The sequence below is a fragment of the Pan troglodytes genome, chromosome 2 (genome assembly GCF_028858775.2).
Source record: "Pan troglodytes isolate AG18354 chromosome 2, NHGRI_mPanTro3-v2.0_pri, whole genome shotgun sequence".
NCBI lineage: Eukaryota > Metazoa > Chordata > Mammalia > Primates > Hominidae > Pan > Pan troglodytes.
This window is the reverse complement of record NC_086015.1, coordinates 131,415,849-131,438,408: the sequence shown is the minus strand read 5'-3', so window position 1 is coordinate 131,438,408 and position 22,560 is coordinate 131,415,849. Positions and strand designations below refer to the sequence as shown.

Below are 22,560 nucleotides of genomic sequence, written 5' to 3'. Positions count from 1 at the left end.
TATAAAACAACCACTAGGACTAACAAGAAGGTTTAGCAAGGTTGCAAGATACAAGATGAATATACATAAACTAATTATGTTAATATATTAGCAACAAATTAAAAATATCATTTATGATAGCATCAAAATACATAAAATACTTAGAAATAAATTTAACAACATATGTACAAGACCTCTATACTAAAAACTTAAAAATACATAAGTGAAGAGATGTGCTAAGTTCATAGATTGGAAAACTCAATATTGTTAAGAGTCAGTTTTCCCTCGATTGAGCTATAGTATAGATTCAATGTAATCCCAATCATAATCCCAGGATTTATTTTTTTTTGTAGAAATTGAAAAGCTGCTTCTAAAATTTATATGGAACTACAAAGGATCAAGAATATTCAAAGCAATACTGGAAAAGAACAAAGTTGGAGGACTTACACTACTGGACTTCAAAACTTACTTTATAAAGCTACTAATAAAGACAGTGCGATATTGGTGTGAAGACAGACAAACAAATCAAAGTACAATAGAGTCCAGAAATAGACCTACACTTAAATGGTTATGTGATTTTTCACAAAGGCAACAAAACAATCTAAAAAACTTTTCAAGAAATGATGCACTGGAATAAATGAATAGCCATACGGAAAAAAATCTACTTTGACCCCCATCTCACACCACATACAAAAATTAATTCAAGATAGATTACAGGACTAAATGCAAACGCTAATGTCATTAAGCTTTTTAGAAGGAAACTGAGTAGAATGTCTTCATAACTTGGTGGTAAGCAAAGTTACTTAGAACATAGAAAGCAGTAACTACAACAGAAAAAAGTGATAAATTAGACTTCATCAAAACTTTTGGTTATCAAAAGACACCATTAAGAAAACAAATAGGTAAGCCATAAATTGTCAGAAGGTATTCACGACACATATATCTGACAAAGGACTGATAAGCAGGTTAAAGAACTCCTATAACTCAACAACAAAATAATTTTTGAAAATCTAATAAAAAATAGGCAAAAGATTTGAAAGCTGCTTCACAAAAGAAGATCTACAGATAGCCAATAAACACATTAAAAAGTATTCAATGTTATTAGTCATCAGAGAAATGCAAAATAAAACCACAATTAGATACCACCACAGGATCTCTGCTATGAGATTCTTTTTTTTTTTTCTTAAGCACACCCAGAACTCTGGGTCAGAGACGCCTCACTTCCCATCTCCTATCTCTGCCCCATCCTGTATGTGTACTCATTACCTAGTACCCTGGCAGGAAAGTGAGTGTAGAGCAATTAGAGAGCATGGTGTTGCCCAAAGTATAGGACATACCCTGCCAGATTTTAGGTGACACACACTTTTTTTATTATGGTAGTTAGGTGTTTATTTTAATATGCACTGAAGGAAAATGGAATTAGTATTTTAAACTCATTATTTCAAGGCTAATATTACTTAGGAGAAGGTTAAATAGTCTGTTTAAAGTAAACATAATAATAATACTAATAAAGGTGGTGCATGGATAAGATGAAAATTGCAAAGGTGGGGACTGTGACCAACTCAAGTCCAGGATCACCAGCAGCACAGATCACCAGCAGTTAACTACATAATCAACAGCAAACTGTCCCATTCTAGGGCTGTGGGGAACTTTAACTTCTCTCTTCATTGAGCCCTCCACTTGACCCTACAGTGTCACATTCACACAAGTGACCACAGATGTCCTGAAAAAAAGACATCTTAATGAGACAATCTGGGTGGTGTAAAACCAGGACTCTGATTGCAAAGAACAAAGGCTTATTCCATAACAGTCTCACGATTGTTCTGCGGGAAACCTGCATCCAATTCATTTTTGCCCAATTCCATACTGCCAGACATAATTCTCCCCATCGTTTCAGCTAGCATTCTTTCCTTACCTGCCCAAGGCATGGCTGGGGATCTGTAAAAACATGGCCATAAAGAGATTCATGTTAGAAGGCCGGGCGCGGTGGCTCATGCCTGTAATCCCAGCACTTTGGGAGGCCGAGGTGGGCAGATCACCTGAGGTGGGGAGCTCGAGACCAGCCTGACCAACATGGAGAAACCCCATCTCTACTAAAAATACGAAATTAGCCGGGCATGGTGGCACATGCCTGTAATCCCAGCTACTGGGGAGGCTGAGGCACGAGAATCGCTTGAACCTGAGAGGCGGAGGTTGCGGTGAGCCAAGATCGCGCCATTGCACTCCAGCCTGGGCAACAAGAGCAAAACTCCATCTCAAAAAAAAAAAAAAAAAAAAAAAAGAGATTCATGTTAGAGTTTGGAGAAAGATTTCCTTGTGTTACCGCCACAGAACTGGAGGTCTGGCTCATAGCAGACGGACAATAAATATATCATGAGTGAAAGCTGACTGATCTTGAAGCTAGACTTTTCAAATTCAAGTTTATAAGCCCAGGTGTGTATGATGGTGTCAGGCACAGAAAGTCATAAGATAAACGTAGCCCTGAGATTTTAGACAAAGCTTTACTTTTCCTCAGTGGTAACTCACTTAAAATAATATTTTTAGGCTGAGCACGGTGGCTCACGCCTGTAATCCCAGCACTTTGGGAGGCCGAGATGGGTGGATCACCTGAGGTCAGGAGTTCAAGGCCAGCCTGGCCAACGTGCGGAAACGCTGTCTCTACTAAAAATATAAAAATTAGCAGGGCGTGGTGGCGTGCGCCTGTAATCCCAGCTACTCGGGAGGCTGAGGCAGGAGAATCACTTGAACCTGGGAGGCAGAGGTTGCAGTGAGCCAAGATCTTGCCACTGCACTCCAGCCTGGGCAACAGAGTGAGACCCCATCTCAAAAAAAAAAATTATTTTTATAAAACAGACAACCAGTATGACTTTTTTGCGGGGAGGGGCAATTTGGCAATACTTTTTAAAATGCAACTGCCCCAACAATTTCCAATTCTAAGACAGAAACTTGCAGAAACACTTCTACAAGGTGCAAAGAGATTACGTTCACCTAGTAAAAGACTGGAGACACCAAAAACATCCATTAAAAGACTGGTTAAATGGTAAATAGACACAAGGGAATATCCTACAGCCACTAAACAGAGTGAATTTGAACTCTCTGAACTCATGCTCCAAGACATTGCTAAGCAGAGGGAAAACAAAATGCAAAATAGCAGATGTAGTATAGCCCCACACTTAACTTTAAAAACAAATTTTAAAGTGACAATACTAATAGACTAACATAAGCATAAATATACATATATGTGGACAAAGTCAGATGAATAGGCACCAACCCTCTGTTAACATCACCGTAAAGGGGTGAGGAGGCTCTTGCATTCTCTGAAGGCATTTATAAAATGCTGGAGTCATAGAAGCTTTGTAGTGAGAAAAAAGGTTTAAAAACAAACAGGGTGTGTTGACATGTAAAAATGCACACACTTGAAAAAACATACACACAGGCCAGGTGTGGTAGCTCAAGCCTGTAATCCCAGCACTTTGGGAGACCGAGGCAGGCGGATCACCTGAGGCCAGGAGATGGAGACCAGCCTGGTCAACACAGTGAAACCCTGTCTCTACTAAAAATACAAAAATTAGCTGGGCGCGGTGGCGCATGCCTATAGTCCCAGGTACTCAGAAGGCTGAGGCAAGAAAATCGCTTGAACCTGGGAGGTGGAGGTTGCAGTGAGCCAAGATAGTGCCACCGCACTCCAGCATGGGCGACAGGGTGAGACTCCACCTCAAAAAAAGAAAAAAAAACAGAAAGTCTTTAAGAAAAAAAAAAACACACATATGAAAAAATGTCTCCTTCCTGGCCTTCAGACCTGCACCTCCACATCCAAGTGATAGGTTCCCTCCCTCTGCATTGTGTGGCTCTTCACAGAAAGGTGCCAGCAACACTCTTAAAGACCATTCTTTTTGTATGCAAGGAGCCTTCTTCAGAAAGGAATGTCCCCAGTGTCTCTGCAAAAGAGAGGATGGTTTCCTAATGCTCCCTGCCAGCCAAGCTCATGGCCCTGTCACTGGTTTTTACATCCAGCATTCTCTGGCTGGCCTTGTGCAAGAAGACACTGAGAACCACATGTGCTGCCGGAAGAGTGCCCTTTCTGAACTGGAAGATGTTGTTGTGTTCTGAGCTTTCTGGTTGTGTTTTAAGGGGGTTGGGGTGAAGATCCTTTCTTGGGACTTTTGCTTTTATTTAGACACACATATACATAATTCAACCACAAGAACTACTTCTCAGGAAGAAATGCTAAGAGGCACTGTAAGATGTAAACTTATTAAGCCTAAGCAACTCAGAAACGGTACAAGTCTACCAAATTTGAAAATGGGGAGAGAATGGAACGGAGGCACTCCACTCCAGAGCTATGTAAAAATAGTTTTGGCAAAGTTCAAATGATTGCTGGAGGCAAGAAGAGCTGACCTCTCTTCTCCTTCCCTTTCATCCCCCCCTTGCCTACCCTGAAACAACATCACTCAGGGCTACAACCATCTGTAGCTGTCAGGGGAAGCCACAGTACATTCAGAAAGTCTTGGACCCACGTATCCCTGAGCTCGGAACTGCACAAACAAAAGGTTAAGGGAAGGGGGATGGGGTAAAGGGAATAAAAGCTTAAAGATTAAAGTCACAGGCAGAGACAGACGGCTCAGTTTTTTAATAACTGAAAACACGAGTCGGGTCTGAATGTGTCCATTGTTTAGCAGAGAGGGCAATCTATGCAGGCAGGACTGGCTGGCGACAGGACTGCCTTCCCATCAGAAATAAGATTTACCAAAACCGGGGGACCTGGGGCAGACCTCAACCCTGAGCTCCATTTACTGATGATGATGTAGAACACAGCATCCAGGTGAGAATCAGATTGTTGCTACCCTGGGCCATGACAAGAAACGGGGCTTGAAAGAAAGAGGCCAGTCAGTCATGGAGTCAGTGGCACTGGTCTTCTCGTACCGTTAATGGTGGGTGTGTAGATTGGTACAGCCTTCTGAGAAGAAATTGGATCAGAGATGTAAAAATGCGTATTTCCGGCCGGGCGCAGTGGCTCACACCTGTAATCCTAGCACTTTAGGTGGCCAAGATGGCCAGGTCACTTGAGGTCAGGAGTTCGAAATCAGCCTGGCCAATATGGTGAAACCCTGTCTCTACTAAAAATACAAAAAAATTAGCTGGGCGTGATGGCATGTGCCTGTAATCCCAGCTACTTGGGAGGCTGAGGCAGGAGAATTGCTGGAACCCGGAAGGCAGAGGTTGCAGTGAGCCGAGATCGCACCACTGCACTCCAGCGTGGCAACAGAGCGAGACTCCGTCTCAAAAAAAAGAAAAACAAAATGCGTATTTCCGCCTCCAGGATTCTAGCCCCAGCAAATAATACAACCTAGGACAGACCCTGATGCACTAAGATATTCTATGCAGAATGATTCACAATAGCAAGAAATCAGAAACAACCTAAACAACCAACACTAGAGGGAATAGTCAGTGTTTATTTATTTATAATCTGCCTTACTGCAAAAACGATGTAAAGCAACTTACAAAAGTACACAGAACAAAGAGGAAAAATGCAAAAGAAGAAATCACAGCAATAAGAGAAAAAGAAAGTATTCATTTAAAAAACGAGGCCAGAGCTGGGCTGCAAATTCTTAACATACTGCGAGCATCCAAACTCTCCCTAGAGGAGCCACAAGACAAAGCTGCCACTGCCGTCACCAATAATAATAATGGCAACTATTTGCTGAGTGCATGCCCCACACTGTGCGAGGCTCTTTGAGGTCTCTCAGTAACCCAAGGTACTGTCATTCAGTCTCCCTTCTGCAGACAAGGAGACTGAGGCTCCAGAGGCCATCGAGTGCCAGTAAGTGACAGACACAGGTTTGGGACACATTTCTTCAAGTCAGAGCTTATATGCTTTCCACACAACCAAACACTTAAATTGTGTATTCATACAATGGAACTCCTGCAGGCATGAAAAAATGATGTTTACAGAAAGTGATTAATGGCATGGGAAAAATGTTTAGGATATAATGTTAAATTTAAAAGCAGCCAAAAAAAATTACATGAAATGTATAATTTCCATCAAGTAAACCAGATGATTATTATTTTCTTCCTTATACTGTTATTACCCAAAGTTTCTAAAATAGGTCTGTATTAGTTTTATAATCAGAAAAAAGTGACTTTGTATTTAAATATATATAAAGGGCCACTGTGTTTGTATCACAGCACACATCCCATGATATGCACAACAACTCACTTTTGTTTTAAATAAAAATCTTACATATGTAGTAGAATCAGAAAATACACATGCCAAATCTTGAGCAAGGAAAATCGTGTGTTTCTTGTGTTTATGTTCATCATTTAATTGATCATAAACGAATAATTTCATTTGGCTCAGAACCTTGTCTTTGCAGTTTTTTGGAGTTATATATGTCAGAAGACAATTATTATAAATTGGTTTCATTTCCTTTTTATTTTCCTCTTCACATACAGACTCTCACACAATCAAACAGCAGAGAGTCACAGACACACTGTCTCAGGCCTTCCTCCTGGCTACAGCACTGACCCACACACGTGGACAAGGGCCCCGTTTTGCAGGCCCTCGCAGAAAGGCAGTGGGGGCAATACCCACAGGGTCATGCCATTGCCCAAGTCTAGCCAGGCCACGGTTGCTTCTTGAAGAGCAGTTCTTCATCTTGGGTCCAAACACTTCCTGAAATAGTTATATGCGTTCTGCTTGGGAGAAAGGCCAGAGCTCTCCCCAGTTTCTCAAAGAGCTCTCTAATCACTAATCTAGACATGCCAGTCTCACTCTTGCCATGAAGTCTGGGACAAATCCCTTGTCTCTACCATCTTGACCTCAAGCCCAAGCCCCAACCTATCTTCCAAGGATATTATATAGGAAGGTTTAGCCACTGAAAACTGACAGAGGGAAACACTTATGCAATAACTACACTTGTGAATGGGAGGTGCCTTCATCTCCATCATGGAGAGAGGAGACGAGGCTCAGCAGAGGTTCGCAGAGCCTGGATTCCCCTGTGTCTGTCAGGTCCCACACACTCCGCCAGATAAAATGCATCTGGTAGACGACAGTGGCTCCAAGTTTGGCTTTGGAGTGTCCTTTTATCTGCTGATCACCAAATACTGTGCTCAGCTGCAGACACAGGCCTGGTTTTCTATTATGAGACAAAAGAATAATGATTTTCCAAGATCTATTTAATTATTTCTTTAAAACTTGCCCCCTCCATTGCCATGGTGTTAATCACCCACATTGAGAGCTACCTTTCAGCACTGTGCAGCAATGGCAAGTCAGCTGTATTTTGATTATCTGAAAGAAGGAAAAAATATTTTAAATGCTTTAATATTTAAACAAATAGAAAGAAGGCAGATTTCTTTCATGTTTCCTCAACTCCTAAAGCCATAGAACAGCCTGGGCCCTAAATTTGAAAATGAGTTCAGACTAAAAGAAGTATCTCAAACTACCACCAGACTTTAGGCGAAGATCGTGTAAAATATTAATTGTACTGCTGCTACTGGGAACCAGCCACAGTGCTCGGGTGGGAGAAGGGGAGGGGTGGGAGGAGGAGAAAAGCAGCACTGGCTGACCAGCTCCAAGAAGGAGGAGCGAGGAGGGAGGAGGGTAACTATTCAACTAATAATGTTCATTGTAGAAATTTTAGAAAATAACATTGGGAAAGAAAAAGCCTTGGGGAAAAAAAAATTCTTTACAAAGGAAATTAAAAGTCACCTAGATCTTAGCCCCTAATGTTAGCTACTGTTAACATTTAATGTCTTTCTTTCTAGTCTTTTTCTTGCACATATGTATTTTGTATATTACTGAACTCAAAAAGAATTCCTTGCCCTGCTTTTTTTCATTTAACATATGTAGGATGACTTTTCACATTTTTAAATTTTCTTCATAAATATCATTTTAAAGAAGGGTGCACAAAGTACCTTATTTTGCTTCATTTGGGTGGCTCCCAATTTTTTGCTCTTATAAATAATGCTGTGAAGAACATTTTTGTGCATAAAGCTCTGGCTCATTTCAGATTATTCCCTGAAAGAGGAATTATGAAATCACAAAGCAGAACTTATTTCAGGATCCAGATAGATTTCCCAGAATTAGTTCCCTGAAAGGCAGGGCCAAGCTGAAGTTCTCTAATAACTTATTGTTAAAACAACCATCCCATTCCCACCCAGCCACTGCTGCACCCTGCCACCCCAAAAGCATCTGACCTGCAGATGCCTCCCAGAGGAGCCTTTTCCATCCTGTGCTGGGAAAAAGAACAATGGCCTCAGGACAGCACAGATCCTCAATCCAGGTGGGAGCTCAGCACCCTCCAGCTGGGAAGGCTGTGGTGTCCAAGCTCTCCAGAAGTCCCAAGAGGCTCAGACACCTCCCAGCCTTATTTTCTCCATTAAAAACAGCATGTGGGCACCCTGTCTTTTTTATGAGCTGAAAAGATTTCTCGTCCCAAGACGGAAGAGAGGAGAAATTGGGGTGCAAAACTTACCTCCACACCAGGAATATTGGGTAAGTGCAGCCTTTGTGGCAGCTTAGCTTTATGTCATTTTTGGTTGGGTTTTTTCTTCTTCATTCAAGTTGGGGGATAGAGGGAAGATGGTCTTCTCTCTATCCCCCAAGATAAGATTTTACTTGCACAGAAAACCGCTACTCAGTCTTCATGGCTCATTCTCACTTAGATAACTATACTGTTTCTCTTCCCTTCTGTCCTCCCATGCCAGAGGAAAAACACATCTGCTGATATCAGAGTCCCTCCTCCTCTGGAGGGAGGAAGGCAAAGAGAGGGACAGCCGAGCAACTAGGAGAAATGGCTTTGGAGTTGTACAAGTTATGTCCAAATCCTGGCCTGCGGATTAGTGTGTGATCCTAGGCAAGTCACTTGCCATTGCTGAGGCTCAGTAATGGGAACTGATGATGCGGTCCTTACAGGGTCATGGTAAGGATCACAGAAGGTGACATTTGTAAAACACGTAGGTATGGTGGCTGGTACAAAGCAAATAAGTCAATTCATTTTTAAATAATATTTTAGAATCATTATTACCACCCAAATGACCAGGCAAATGATCATCTGAAGGGAAAAAATTACGTAACTGGATAAATGAATGAATGCAGAAAAATGGGCCCTTGCCAATAGCCAGGCTACAGGCAGAGGGCAGCCCCTCCCCCGAAGTGCCAGTAGGTTAGCTCTGTCACAGCCACAGGAGCCTGCTCTGCAGAGAGCAACACCCTCCCAGATGCACCCTGCTGGAAAACAATGGTGAGCCCTCGCCTCCTCTGCCTCCCTTGGAGGCTGGTCTGGAGGGCACTTTCTTTCTGGGGTATGTGGCTATACAATAGGACCTGTGTCTGAGCCCACTGGTTTAGAGCATCCCCTGATTCCCCCAAGTCCTGAGAGGGGAACTTCAGTGATACATAAGGACAGCATAAGTGAAGTCTGGGGAGTCCCACTCCTTGGGAGGAGGACACAGTCACTAACAGCAAGGTCCCTGAGTGTGGCCACCCTGCAGAGCATTCATGCAAGCCGTCCCATTTAACCCTGAAGGGACATGATGGAATTCCCATGTTGTCACGTAAGATCATGTAGCTGGTAAGGGACAGTGCCAACATTTGAACCTAGGCTCTAAAACCCAGGCTCTTTTCTATCAGTGCTGTACAGTCCCTGTTTAAAGCAAGCAGGTGCCCCCCTGCCCTGAAGCTTGGATAGTCTCCAGAAAGAAAAATACCTGTTAGGATGCTTTACACATTATTACTACTACCCACCAATTTCAAGAATGTCTTCCTTTTCTACCCAAGTAGACTAAAAGTATTGGGGGTGGGAGGTGTCTACTGTATCTTTTCTGTACCTCCTCCCCCAACAAATATATGCTCCTCCTTCCAGTATCACAGGTGTCCAACAAATACTGTGGAAAGAGTTAATCAATCAATTAACTGAATGAAAGGGGTCAAAAGACAAAGAAGTTAAATAGGAGAGGGGAAGAAAAAGACAAGCTACAGATAAAATTGGCAGAAGAGTGTAAGCACTATAAAAATAAGTTTGTGAAGTCCAGGAAGAGTCCTGATCTTCTGGGGTAATGTTCTAGGTGTCACAGTAGCAGGCAGCCAGGGTGACAGGAAAGAAAGTGATTAGGAAACAGCCAGCTGAAGCTCAAGAGCCCAGCTCGGAACCCCACAGGCACAGCCTTGAATGAATCTGCAGGAGAAGAGCGGGTCCAGGGCCTGCTGCAGCCACCATGGTCTCTAAGCACGCAGAGAAAAATCGGGAAAGGGGCACACCTGAGAACCAGCAGGCTTCTCACACCCAACCGTGTCAGGTTCACATGGCAGCCTGGAGAGAAACGAGGCATCAGCCCTGTTTTACAGATGGATAGGTTGAGACCCGGAGTGAAGTCACAGCCAAGGCCACACAGAATTCTGCCAGGCTGGTAAGACATTGCACACTGCAACAGCCACCACTCCAGGGTCAGCTCCATCATTTCTACTCCATCACAATGCCACACACAATATTACTTAATATTTTTCTTTAAATAACTAATTTTGCCCTGCCCTGTTTTATAAAACCCACTTTTTTCCCTTAAAGGAACATTGATACCACTTTATCCAGTAAGTCCTCTCCTAGGTATAGGAATTCTCGAAGGACTTGAAAACAAGAATCAAACAGATACCTAGACACCAATATTCAAGAAGCACTATTCACAACAGGCAAAAGGTGGAAACAACCCAAGTGCCCGTTAATAGATGGAGGGAAAAACAAAATGTGGTCTATTGATATGCTGGAATATTATCTTTCCCTTAAAAGGGAAAGAAATTCTGATCCATGATACAACGTGGATGAACCTTGAGGACATTATGCTAAATAAAATAAACCAGCCACCAAGCCTGTATGATTCTGCTTATATGAGTTCCCTAGAGTAGTCAAATTTATAAACAAAAAGTAGAATGGTGGATGCCAGGGGCTGGGAGTAGGGAGAATGGGGAGGTAGTGTTTAATGGGTACAGAGTTTCAGTTTGGGGTGATGGAAAGTTAGAAATAATAGTGGTGACAGTTGCACAACAATGTGAATCTACTTAATGCCACTGAATTGTACATTTAAAAATGGGAATGGTAAATGTTATATATTTTTTACCATAATAAAAAAAATACGCCCAGGCCAGGCACAGTGAGCTGAAGTCTAAGCTACTCAAGAGGCTAAAGTGGGAGGATTGCTTGAGCCCATGTTGCAGTGAGCTAAATGATCATGCCACCACACTCCAGCCTGGGCAAGAGAATGTGACCCATCTATAAAATAAAATAATTTTTTTAATTTTGTAAACAAATAAATTTAAAAATAAAAAATAGCCCCCCCAAAAAGGAAACTTTATATGGCAGCCATAGATGAAACCACGACATGGCAATATTAGAAGGCAACCATTAAAAATATACATATCAAGCTATGTTGGTATACAACCATGCATTGCTTAATGATGAAGATACATTCTGAGAAATGTGTCATTAGGCAATTTCATCTTTGTGCAAACATCATAGAGAGCACTTACACAAACCTAGATGGCAGAGCCTACCACACACCTAGGTTGTGTGAAATAGCCTATTGCTCCTAGGCTACAAACCTGTACACATTTAAAAATGGGAATGGTAAATGTTATATATTTTTTACCATAATAAAAAAAATACCCCCAGGCCAGGCACAGTGAGCTGAAGCAGGTGACTGTACTAAATACTGCAGGCAATTGTAACCCAGTGGTATCTGTGTACTTGAACTGTATCTAAACATAAAAAAGGGACAGTAAAAATACAACATAAAAGATTAAAAAGGGTACCCCTGTATAGAGTACTTAGCATAAATGGAGCTTACAGGACTGGAAGGTGTTCTGGGTGAGTCAGTGAGTGAGTGGTTGAGTGAATGTGAAGGCCTAGGGCATGACTCTGCACTCCTGTAGGCTCTACAAACAATGGACACTTAGACAACACTAAATTTATAATAAAAACATTTTTCTTTAATAATAAATTAACCTTAGTTCACTATAACTTTTTTACTTTATAAACTTTAAAATTTTTTAACTTTTTGACTCTTGTAATAACACTTAGCTTAAAACACAAACACACTGTACAGCTGTATAAAAATATTTTCTTTCTTTATATCCTTATTCTATAAGCCTTTTTCCATTAAAAACTTTTTTCTTTTACTTTTTAAACTTTTTTGTTAAAAACTAAAACACAAACATGCACATTAGCCTAGGCCTACACAGGGTCAGGATCATCAACATCACTGTCTTCCACCTCATACATCTTGTTCCACTGGAAGGTCTTCAGAGGCAGTAACATGCATGGAGCTGTCACCTCCTGTGATGACAATGCCTTCTCCTGGATACATCCTGAAGGACCTGCCTGAGGCTGTTTTACAGTTAATTTTTGTTGTTAGAAGTAGAAGGAGCGGCTGGGCATGGTGGCTCATGCCTGTAATCCTAGCACTTTGAGAGGCTGAGGCGGGTGCATTGCCTGAGCTCAGGAGTTCGAGACCAGCCTGGGGGACACGGTGAAACCCCGTCTCTACTAAAATACAAAAAATTTGCCAGGCATGGCAGCATGCACCTGTAGTCCCAGCTACTCAGGAGGCTGAGGCAGGAGAACTGCTTGAATCCGGGAGGTGGAGGTTGCAGTGAGCTAAGATCGTGCCACTGCACTCCAGCCTGGGCAACAGAGCGAGACTCCATCTCCAAAAAAAGACACAAAAGGAAGTAGAAGGAGGCTGGGCACAGTGGCTCATCCTAGCACTTTGCAATGCCTTGGCAGGTGGATCACTTGAGCCCAGAAGTTCGAGATCAGCCTGGGCAACATGGTGAGACCCCCGTCTCTACAAAATAAATACAAAAACTAGCTGGGCATGGTGGTGAGGACCTTAGTCCCAGCTACTCAGGAGGCTGAGGTGGGAGGATCGCTTGAGGCAAGGCGGCAGAGGTTGCAGTGAGCTGAGATGGTGCCACTGCACTGCAGCCTGGAAGACAGCCAGACCCTGGCTCGGAAAAAAAAAAAAAGAAAAAGAAAAGAAGTAGAAGGAGTACACACTAAAATAATAACAAGTCTAGTATAGTAAAGACATAAACCAGTCATGTATTATCATAATAGGTACTATAAGTAACTATATGTGCTATAAGACTGAGCACAGTAGGTTTGGTTACACCAGCATCACCACAAACACCTGAGTAACCTGCTCTATGATGTTACCACAGCTATGACAGCACTAGGCTATAGGAATTTTTTGGCCCCACTATAATCTTATGGGACCACCATCATATATACCTTCCATCATTGACCTAAGCTGTCATTATGCAGTGTGTGAATGGAGTTTTGCCTTCTGCGAGGCGCTTGTCAAGGAGGGAGATGAGCAATGTCCAGAGAGCCAGTGCTCACAGGCCTCCTCCTCCACATGGCCAGAGGGGCTGCCCACGGACTGAGAAAGGAAGGACTTGCTCAGCAGATGATTCAGTGTCACTTGATCTGGGCAGCCCCTAACAGCAGTGCCTGTCTTGCTGTGCTGGGAGTATCCAACTTTGGGAGCCCCCCCATGTAAAGGTACTGGGCACCGAGGCTGGGCTCCATCAGTACCTGGGGGTCTACCCCTACCTGTCCAACTCCCCTACAGACTCACAAGGGAGGAAAGGCAGTCCATGCTGAACCATCCTTTGCACACAATAGCCCCTCTATCAAACTCCCAGGTGAGGGGGGCTGGAGGACAACAGGTGGGCAAGGCTGGGAGGGGAATCCAGTAAGATCACCATGCCCCCTCAGGCACAGGGCTCCCAGGCAGAAAGGAACCAGGAACCCTGGGAAAGGAGGGTGGTGCCAGCAAACTTTGCAGATGAGGCAGCCCCGGCAAAGAGGGGCTGCTGGAAACCTACTTTGCTTGTACAGTCAAAATATACAAGAACATTTAGAAATAGTCAATTAGATGCGATACTGTGGAACAATAATACCAACGGACTGGAGTGGAACACATTAGCTATGCATTCCAAATACCTGATTCCAGGGCCTGGTCTGCAAGGCAGATACTTTCACCATCTAGTACAAAGGGTCAACAATACCAAGGCCGCCAAACTTTTGCCTGAGGGCAACATGGCAGCTAGCCAGGAATCCAAAAGCTGCACCTGATTGGCATAAAACAAAGGCAAATGGACCCCCTTTCATCTACCCCACAAAAAAGAAGCCCTGGGGCTGCTGCATGCCTGCCACCCCCTCAGCCTGCCTGCCTGCCAGCCCTCATCATGATCGCAGCAGCATCCTCATCCCACACCCATACCTCATACCCGTTCTGTTCCAAGTACCTCTTTCGTTCCCTGTCTCCTTGAAACTGCACTGTACCCTCTACCTAGAGCTAGTCTCCCAGTCTGGAGAGTCTATTTCCTAACTTGGGTTTCGGCCTTCCTTCCTTTCCATCCCTCCCTCATCACCCTAACCACTGGCACTGCCCTCCAAAATGGTCTCCTGGCCTCTCTCCCCTCCAACCCATCAATGCCAGGGTAAACTCTGTAAACCACAGACCTGTCTGCTGCCCCCAGAACAAAGTGTAAATGTTTTGGTCCAAGATACAAAGCCCTTCATAATCTGCTTCCAACCTGCTTCACCAGCTCACCATTGGCTGCTTACACTTGTGACCAATCACACAAGCCTTCTCTGGATTGTCCAAACCCTCCAAATCCTTCATACTTCTAGGCTCCCTGCAGTCAATGCCCATTTTCTGAAACTGAATCTCTCATTGCTACCAGGCAGACTTTAATCATCCATGAGGACTCCACACAAATGTCACTTTTTCTGTGAAGTCTTCCCTGACTCGCACCTCTGAAACCCTCTGGTGTGTTGTATGGTCTTTGATGCACCTATCTCATATTCAGTACATCTGCTTTATGGTCTATCCCCTACCCTCCAACTCATTGAACAGTGAGTCCCAAGGGGCAGGGCCACCTTTTATCTGCCAGGTGTTCTCAGTGCCTAACATTCAGAATGTCCTGCTCTCAGCAGGTGCTAAATGTACATTTGCAAAAGAAAAAAATAACAAAAATGACATCCACCCTTCACCAAGTGAACACATTCATTGATGAAGAATTTTTTTTTCTTACAAGTAACCAACTGGCTGAAGAATTGTAAACAAAAAGGAGGGTTTACAAGAAGGATTCCAGGTACCTCACAGAAGCTCTGGGAAAGCCCAGAAGCAGAACAGCTCCCAGCCTTCTCTCTGGTCTAGCACACTATTTCTATCAACATGCTGATTTCCAGAACTCCTAGTGTCCCTGCCTCTCTTTCCCTAGTTTCAAATTCCCACAGAAGAACTTTTTTAGTACATCTTGGCTCAGGTATCTATCCCTGAACCAATTAAATATCAATGGGGCTGGAGGCAGTCAGGGTGCCCGGGTTCAAATGTGGTCCCTGGGTACCCACTCCTGTATAGCAGAGTATTCAGAGATGGGAGACTTGCTGGGTAGCTACACCTTCCCAGTTGGGATCTCCAACATCTCATATTCATGTTCAAGGTTTGAAATGTTCAAAGTTTGAAATGTAATGGCATTATCAGTCTGAAAACCTGCTTCTACCACTCCTGTGGCCATGAGCCTCAGCACTGTCCTCAGACACTGTCCCTAGGGTGTGCCATGGAGCTCACACAGGAAGACAGGCTGGGAAGGTAAGCACAGGGATATCTGAGGAGTTGGAGAAACAGCCCTCCCCATGGCTCAGTAGCAATCTACTATTATTACCTAATCCCTAAGCCGCTGGGGGAAAATGTTTCAGAATTTAGAACTTTAAAAAAAAAATAGTTCAGAATAAGGCTAGACATATAAATCAATGAAATATTGAGAATCTAGAAAGAGACTTTCACATTTACAGTCAACTGATTTTTGTTAAGAGTGCCAACACAAATCAACAGAGGGAATAGTTTTTTTAACAAAAACTGGGACAACCAGATATCCACAAGCTGAAGAATTAAGTTGGACCTCTACCTCATGCCATATACAAAAATCAACTCCAAATAGATAAAAGACTTAAATGGAAGAGCTAAAACTATAAAACTCAGAAGAAAACATAGGTATGCATCTATGTAACCTTGGATTAAGCACTTATTTCTTAGATATGACACCAAAAGCACAAGCAACAAAAGTAAATAAATAAACTTGAATGTTTCAAAAATTAAAAGCTTCTGTGCTTCAAAGGACACTATCAAGAAAGTGAAAAGACAACCCACAGACTGGGAGAAAATATTTGCAAATCATATATCTGATAAGGAACTATCTAGAATATATTAAAAACTCTTATGAGTCAACAATAAAAAGCCAACTCAATTTTTAAACAAACAAAGAGCTGAATAGGCATTTCTCCAAAGAAGATATATTAACAACCACATGAAAAGATGCTAAATATCACTCACCATCAGGGAAATGCAAATCAAAATCACAATGAGATAGCACTTCACACCCACTAGGATGGATATGATCAGACAGACAGACAATAACAAGTGTTGGTGAGGATGTGGAGAAACCAGAACCTTCATACATTGCTGTGAGAGTGAAAAATGGTGTACCAGCTGTGAAAAAGTTTGGCAGTTCCTCATAAAGGTAACATAGAGTTACCACATGATCCAGCAATTCCTGGGTATATTTATACCCAGGAGAACAGAAATGTATGTTTACACAAAAACATGTACATGACTCCTCATGGTAGCATTATTCATAATAATCAAAAAGTGAAAACAATCCAAATGCCTATCAACTAATGAATGGATTTTTTAAATGTGGTATATCCAGGCATGGAATATTATTCAGTCTTAAAAAGGAATGAAGTAGAGACTCAGGCTACAATATGGGTGAATCTAGAAATACTACACTGGCCAGGCGTGGTAGCTAACACCTGTAATCCTAGCACTTTGGGATGCTGAAGCAGGAGGACTGCTTGAGCCCAGGAGTTCAAGGCTGCAGTGAACTATGATCATACCACTGCACTCCAGCCTGAGCAACAGAGCAAGACCTTATTTCAAAAAAAGAAAATATTACACTAAGTGAAAGAAGCCAGACACGAAAGGTCATAAAGTATATATAATTCCATTTAATTCACGTCATTGCACTCCAGCCTGGGTGATAAGAGTGAAACTCTGTCTCAAAAAAGAAAAAAAAAAAAAGTTTCTAAAAAAATATGATATGGTTGCACACAAAAGAATATTCTATTATAAATTAATGTCACAGAAAAAGTCTGTTTTATTGCTTAGTAAAGAGAAGCTATATATGAAGTACTTCATAATATTAAGTCATAAAATGATGAATAAATTAAAATAATTATCCCCCCAAAAGATAATTCTGTACATACATAAATATATCATACATTATATAATACCCCAGCGGCGATGGGGCCATTCCCTATAATCAAACATTAAATATTCACACTAAATGGGAAAAATAAAAGATTCAGTCAGTTCAGATGGGGTTTTGCATCCAAACTCCAAAAAACTGCTTTCAGTTTACAGAGCTATTTGAATTTTCAAATTTATGGATAAGGTATGGCAGACTTGTATTTGTTTTTTTCCTTCTTTCAGGATCTCGCTCCGTTACCCAAGCTGGAGTGCAGTGACACAATCATAGCACACTGTAGCCTCAAACTCCTGGGCTCAAACAATCTCTAGCTTCAGCCTCCCAAAATGCTGGGATTACAGCCATGAGCCATCATGCCATGCCAGACCTGTATTTCTTACCATGTCTGGGTAAGGTGCAAAATACAATCACTGCAGAGTTTGTGATACAATTGAGAATTTCTAAACTGTCCCTTGGAAATGTCAATTCTAGAAATATGCAAACAGTGTAATACAGCTAGTTCATTCTATAACAGATAAGGAAAAAAAATGTCCTTCATTTTAAACAGAATCAGAACAGTATGGTATCACTAACAATACTCACAAAATTTAAGTAATAACTTGAAAAATACACATTAAGCCAAAGCAAAATACAGAACTACAGAGATGGCTATAAATAAATATACTGATAGATACTTACATACTTACCCTATACTTTTAAAACATGGGAAAATATATATACAAAGGAATATTATTCAGCCTTAAAAAAGGAAATTCTGACACATGCTACAACATGTATGAACTCTGAGAACATTATGCCGAGTGAAATAAACCAGTCACAGAAGGGCAAATACTGTATGATTCCACGTAGTAGTCCAAGTCACAGAGAGAATAGAATGGCGGTGGCCAGGAGCTGGTGGGAGGGGGAAATAAGGAGTAAGTGTTTAATGGATACAGAGTTGCAGTTTGAGAAGATGAAAAGGTTCTGGAGATGGATAGCAGTGATGGTTGCACTACAATATGCATGTACTTAACGCCACTGAACTGTATACTTAAATATAGTCAAAAAGGTAAATCTTATATTATGAATATGTTATCACAATTTTTTTTAACTTGGAAGAAAATAGGAAAAAACACTAAAAGTAGTTGTTGGTGGAATTTGAGGGTATTTGGAAGGCCAGATCAATCAAATCTAGGAATTGTTTGGCTTCGATGCCTCTCCCTTTATTCTTACCATCTCTCTGGAACACTGAACACTGGGTCCAGGGCTACAAAAAGCTGCTCAGTGGTCTGTACTGCTGTTCCTGCTGGTGGTCTATTGTATCCTCTCAGGCAATGCAAAAAGCATGTTTTCACAGTCACACTAAACCTCAGAACACAAACTGTGCCCACACTCACCCAATTTAATACTCCAGAACATCACTCCTTACACAGATAAGGAATGGAAAGCAACTTATGTCAAGCCATTCTACAAACACTTGAAGAATTCTCGAATCTCTCTCCAGTAGTCTATGAATGACCCAAATGAGGAAGAAAAAGACAACAACACATCAACTGAGGACCCGCTATCCACCAGGCAGTTAGTATGTAGGGTGCCCTGCAAGCATCGGTTCTCACAATACCATGAGAAGGTAAGTATTGCTATCAGTGTTTTACAAAGATGGAAACTGAGGTGCAAAGAAATGATGCATCTTGTTCCAGGTCACATTTCCAATAAGCACCGTAAGAAGCAACGCTCCAAAAGCCTTCCTTAGGAAGAATGATGATCTCTAACATTAAAGTGCAGGAAAAGAGCTTAAGTGTCACTAGAAGTAGAATTCAATGATTAGACAGACATAGAGTATACACAATCAACTCTGGCTGCATTTATGGGAGGCAGCATAGCCTAGTGGTCAAGATCATGGGCTTGGGAGCCCAACAGGTTGGGGTCAAATGTTTACTAACATTTTTAGATTTCAAGTCACATATAAGAGAATAGGAACAGTGTCTAACTCATTAGAGGTTTATCAGGATTAAATCAGATTAACACAGGTTAAAGGGTTTAGGAAGTACCTGACATAGTCAAAGCTCAATAAAGTACTAGCAGTAATATTTATTCTATGTTCTCGAAGCAACTCTAACAGGTAGGTATTCTGAGCACCATTTTTACTCATGGTAAGCCTTAATACTCATGGTAAGCCTTAAGTTCAGAAAGGTTAAATAAGTTGACAAAGATCATTCAGCTAGTAAAATGGTAAAACTAGAATTCAGGACTGGATCAGCGGGATTCCAAAGAAAAACAAGATTATGGCATACAAAAAGAGGGTAAATTGAAAAGAAAGGCCTCTTCCTGCTCCTTCTCTCTGGCAACCCGCCCACCCCCACTACTAGACCAACCACCCCACCCCCCGATCTCTGTGGCTGGTGGGAAGCAGGCCAAGTGCCAAAGCCACAGTGGTCGCCAGGTCTCTGCCAGCAGCAGGGCTGGTGGGAGCCCTCTGGCTCCTTCTAGGCAAGAGCAGCAACCCTAACCCCTACTGCACAGGTCTGGGTGTGAGGACACCCAGGTTCCAGCAGGCACTGTCTCTAGGAACTGACCCTGTGACATGTACAAACAACCATAAAAAACAGAATAACCAAGGCCTTCCAGACACTACTGTTCGAGATAGCACAAGTCATCCTGAGAGTGGAACAGTATGTTGTCAATACAAAGAATGAGGGGAAACTATTATAAAGTAATATGGACCCATCTCCAAAACACGCTCACAAATGAAAACTGATGATGTGTGTTGGCAGTGCGGGGAGTGTAAGGAGACTGAAACACAGAGACAGAAGGAAGGCATACTTTTCTCTGCATATCCTTTAACATTATTTAAGTTTTCTATCATGTACATATATAACCTAATCCAAAATGTAATACTTTTTTAAAATCCTGGATTGATCACCTTCTTATTACAGAATTTTTTTTTTTTTTTTGGATAGTTACTTAACCTGTCTGAGTCACCTTTTCTTCATTTATTTAAAAAACTAAAACCAAAACAAAACTCTTCTCCCAGATTTGCGGGGGCATTACACAAGATAATTTAATAGGCACTCAAACATGGAACTTGATTATCATTAGCTGTCATCTATAAACTTAATCTGGGTACCTTGCCCCATCAAAGAAAACAAAAATAGGCCAGGCACAGTGGCTCATGCCTGTAATCCCGGCACTTTGGGAGCCCAAGGCAGGCGGATCACTTGAGGGCAGGAGCCAAGACCAGCCTGGCCAACATGGTGAAACCCCGTCTCTACTAAAAATACAAAAATTAGCCGGGCATGGTGGCACATGCCTGTAATCCCAGCTACTCAGGAGCCTGAGGTGGGAGAATCGCTTGAACCCGGGAGGCGGAGGTTCCAGTGAGCTGAGATCGTGCCATTGCACTCCAGCCTGAGCAATAGAGCGAGACTTCGTATCAAAAAACAAACAAACAAAAAGAAACAAAGAAAAACAAAAACAAAAACAAACATGGCTTGACAACATTAACCCTGTATTGCTCATGTTTCATTTCTTATTCCTCAGGACATTTCTGAAGTTAAAGAAACCCAGCCTCAGTGTGATGAGGACCGCCCCCCACCAGCCCAGGTGGGCTGTGCACAAGGATCAGACATACTGGGGGAGCAGTGATCCAACAAGAAAGACCTTTCAAAGGAGAGACACTTCAAAACTCCTTATCGCCATCTCCACTAGCCAATGCCAAGTTCTACTTCCATTTTATATCACGGCTTCTCTTTTGTTTTTGTTGTGTTTCTAAATCTGGATCAGGATGGAGACTGGCAGTATCCCTTGAGAAAAGAGGACCATTCTGAAAAAGTGTTCAGAATGCCCACTTGTGGGCCAAGCACATGTGATCTGCTTAGAAGAATGTCGGCATAGGCTGTAGGTCTTGATGGGAGGACAGTAAACAAACAGACAAACTCAGAATGCTCTCCACACACAGAAAAGGATTTGGGAATGGGAACAATGAAAGTTATTCTACCAAGTATTTTATCCTTCATCTGAAATAGAAAGGCTGTCCCACTGGATGGAAAAGATGGGGCCCCTTAGGAAACTGTGGCAGCTCTTTGCCAGGGAGCCAGCCACACACCCACTCACGCCCAGGCTGACTCCCTGCGTCACCTGCCAAAGGACATGGTCAGTCCCCATGCCATGTCCTGAAGTGCCCCCTGAAGCAGCCAAGGCTAGATGCTTCTAAGGGACAAGTAGGCCCTTGGCAAAAGGGCAACTTGCTACCCAGGAGTGATCTCTCAAATTTCCGAGGTCTCCAAACTCCTGAAATGAGGCAGATGGTCAAATCAAAGCTTTCAGAAGAAAAAGATCTCCACAATAAATACAGAAATAAAGACCTTCAGGACTTCATTAACCCCCTTTTTTTAAATTCATTTTTAAGTCACATCTGATTTTCAAAGACTATGCCTTCCTGCTGTACCACCAGGTTCCCTGTCTTCTGGAGTAAAGCAGCAATTCCCAGGCCTCAATGGCACACTAGCTCGCAGGTTCTGCTGGCTCTGGACCTGCTGCTCTGCTCCTTTCACAGGCCTGCCTGGTCCCATCAATGCAGGGCCTGGAGTCTCTTGCACTGAGTCAAGGGCAGAGGAAGCTGCATCTCAATGGCACTGCACATCTGTAATTCACTGCCTTTGGCTCCCTCCAGGTGTTGTTCCACACCATCCTCACAACTCTTTAAGGTCTTACATTCTTACTTTCCCCATTTTAAAGTCAAGGAAATTGTGTTAAGTAACCTCTTCTCCCCAAGACTGCACAGCCACTTGTGTGGCTGAGTGCCACACAATAAAAATACACCTCATGCCTCTGAATGCTGCCTGCCAGGTGGGAAAACAGGTGTAAGGGTTCTGGCTGTGTAGAAGAAGAAAAACGGTGTTGTCAAAGGAATAGCTGTTCCCCTGGCCAGGTCATTATGGTCAGGAAATCATACAGCAACTCGGATGGAGTGTGTCTAGATTCACAGAGCACATGAGAGGTTAACCATATATTGAAGTCCTTCTTAGTTTTGTCTTAAGTACTCGATCTGATGAGACAAAAACAACTTCATGTGTTTTGAGCAGTTCAGTGAATGATTTTTTCAAGAAAGAAAATTAAGTTTCCTCTCAATCTATGTTAACAAAATGGCAAAAAAAACCAAAAACATGAGGAAGGAAATTGGGGTCTCCTCTATGCTAAGCATAATGCAAATAACAGATCAGAGATTTTAAATGCAATTATTCCCTCCTCTGTGTTTTAGTGGTTAAAACCTG

The 22,560-nt window shown here is 42.4% G+C and overlaps 1 protein-coding gene across 15 annotated transcripts in view; it reads right to left on the bottom strand.

Moving 5' to 3' along the window:
• EEFSEC (eukaryotic elongation factor, selenocysteine-tRNA specific) overlaps nt 1-22,560 on the bottom strand; it is a 284,050-nt gene that overhangs the window by 235,135 nt on the left and 26,355 nt on the right. The window contains exons 1-2 of one of the 15 annotated variants that reach the window (XM_063806208.1): nt 7,894-7,996; nt 7,222-7,267 (exon numbers count right to left, since the gene is read on the bottom strand). The exons of the other annotated variants lie outside the window; for them this stretch is intronic. The gene's annotated coding sequence lies outside the window, so the exon portion shown is untranslated. Of the gene's footprint in view, nt 1-7,221; nt 7,268-7,893; nt 7,997-22,560 lie in introns of those variants that run through there. 15 annotated transcript variants of the gene reach the window in all.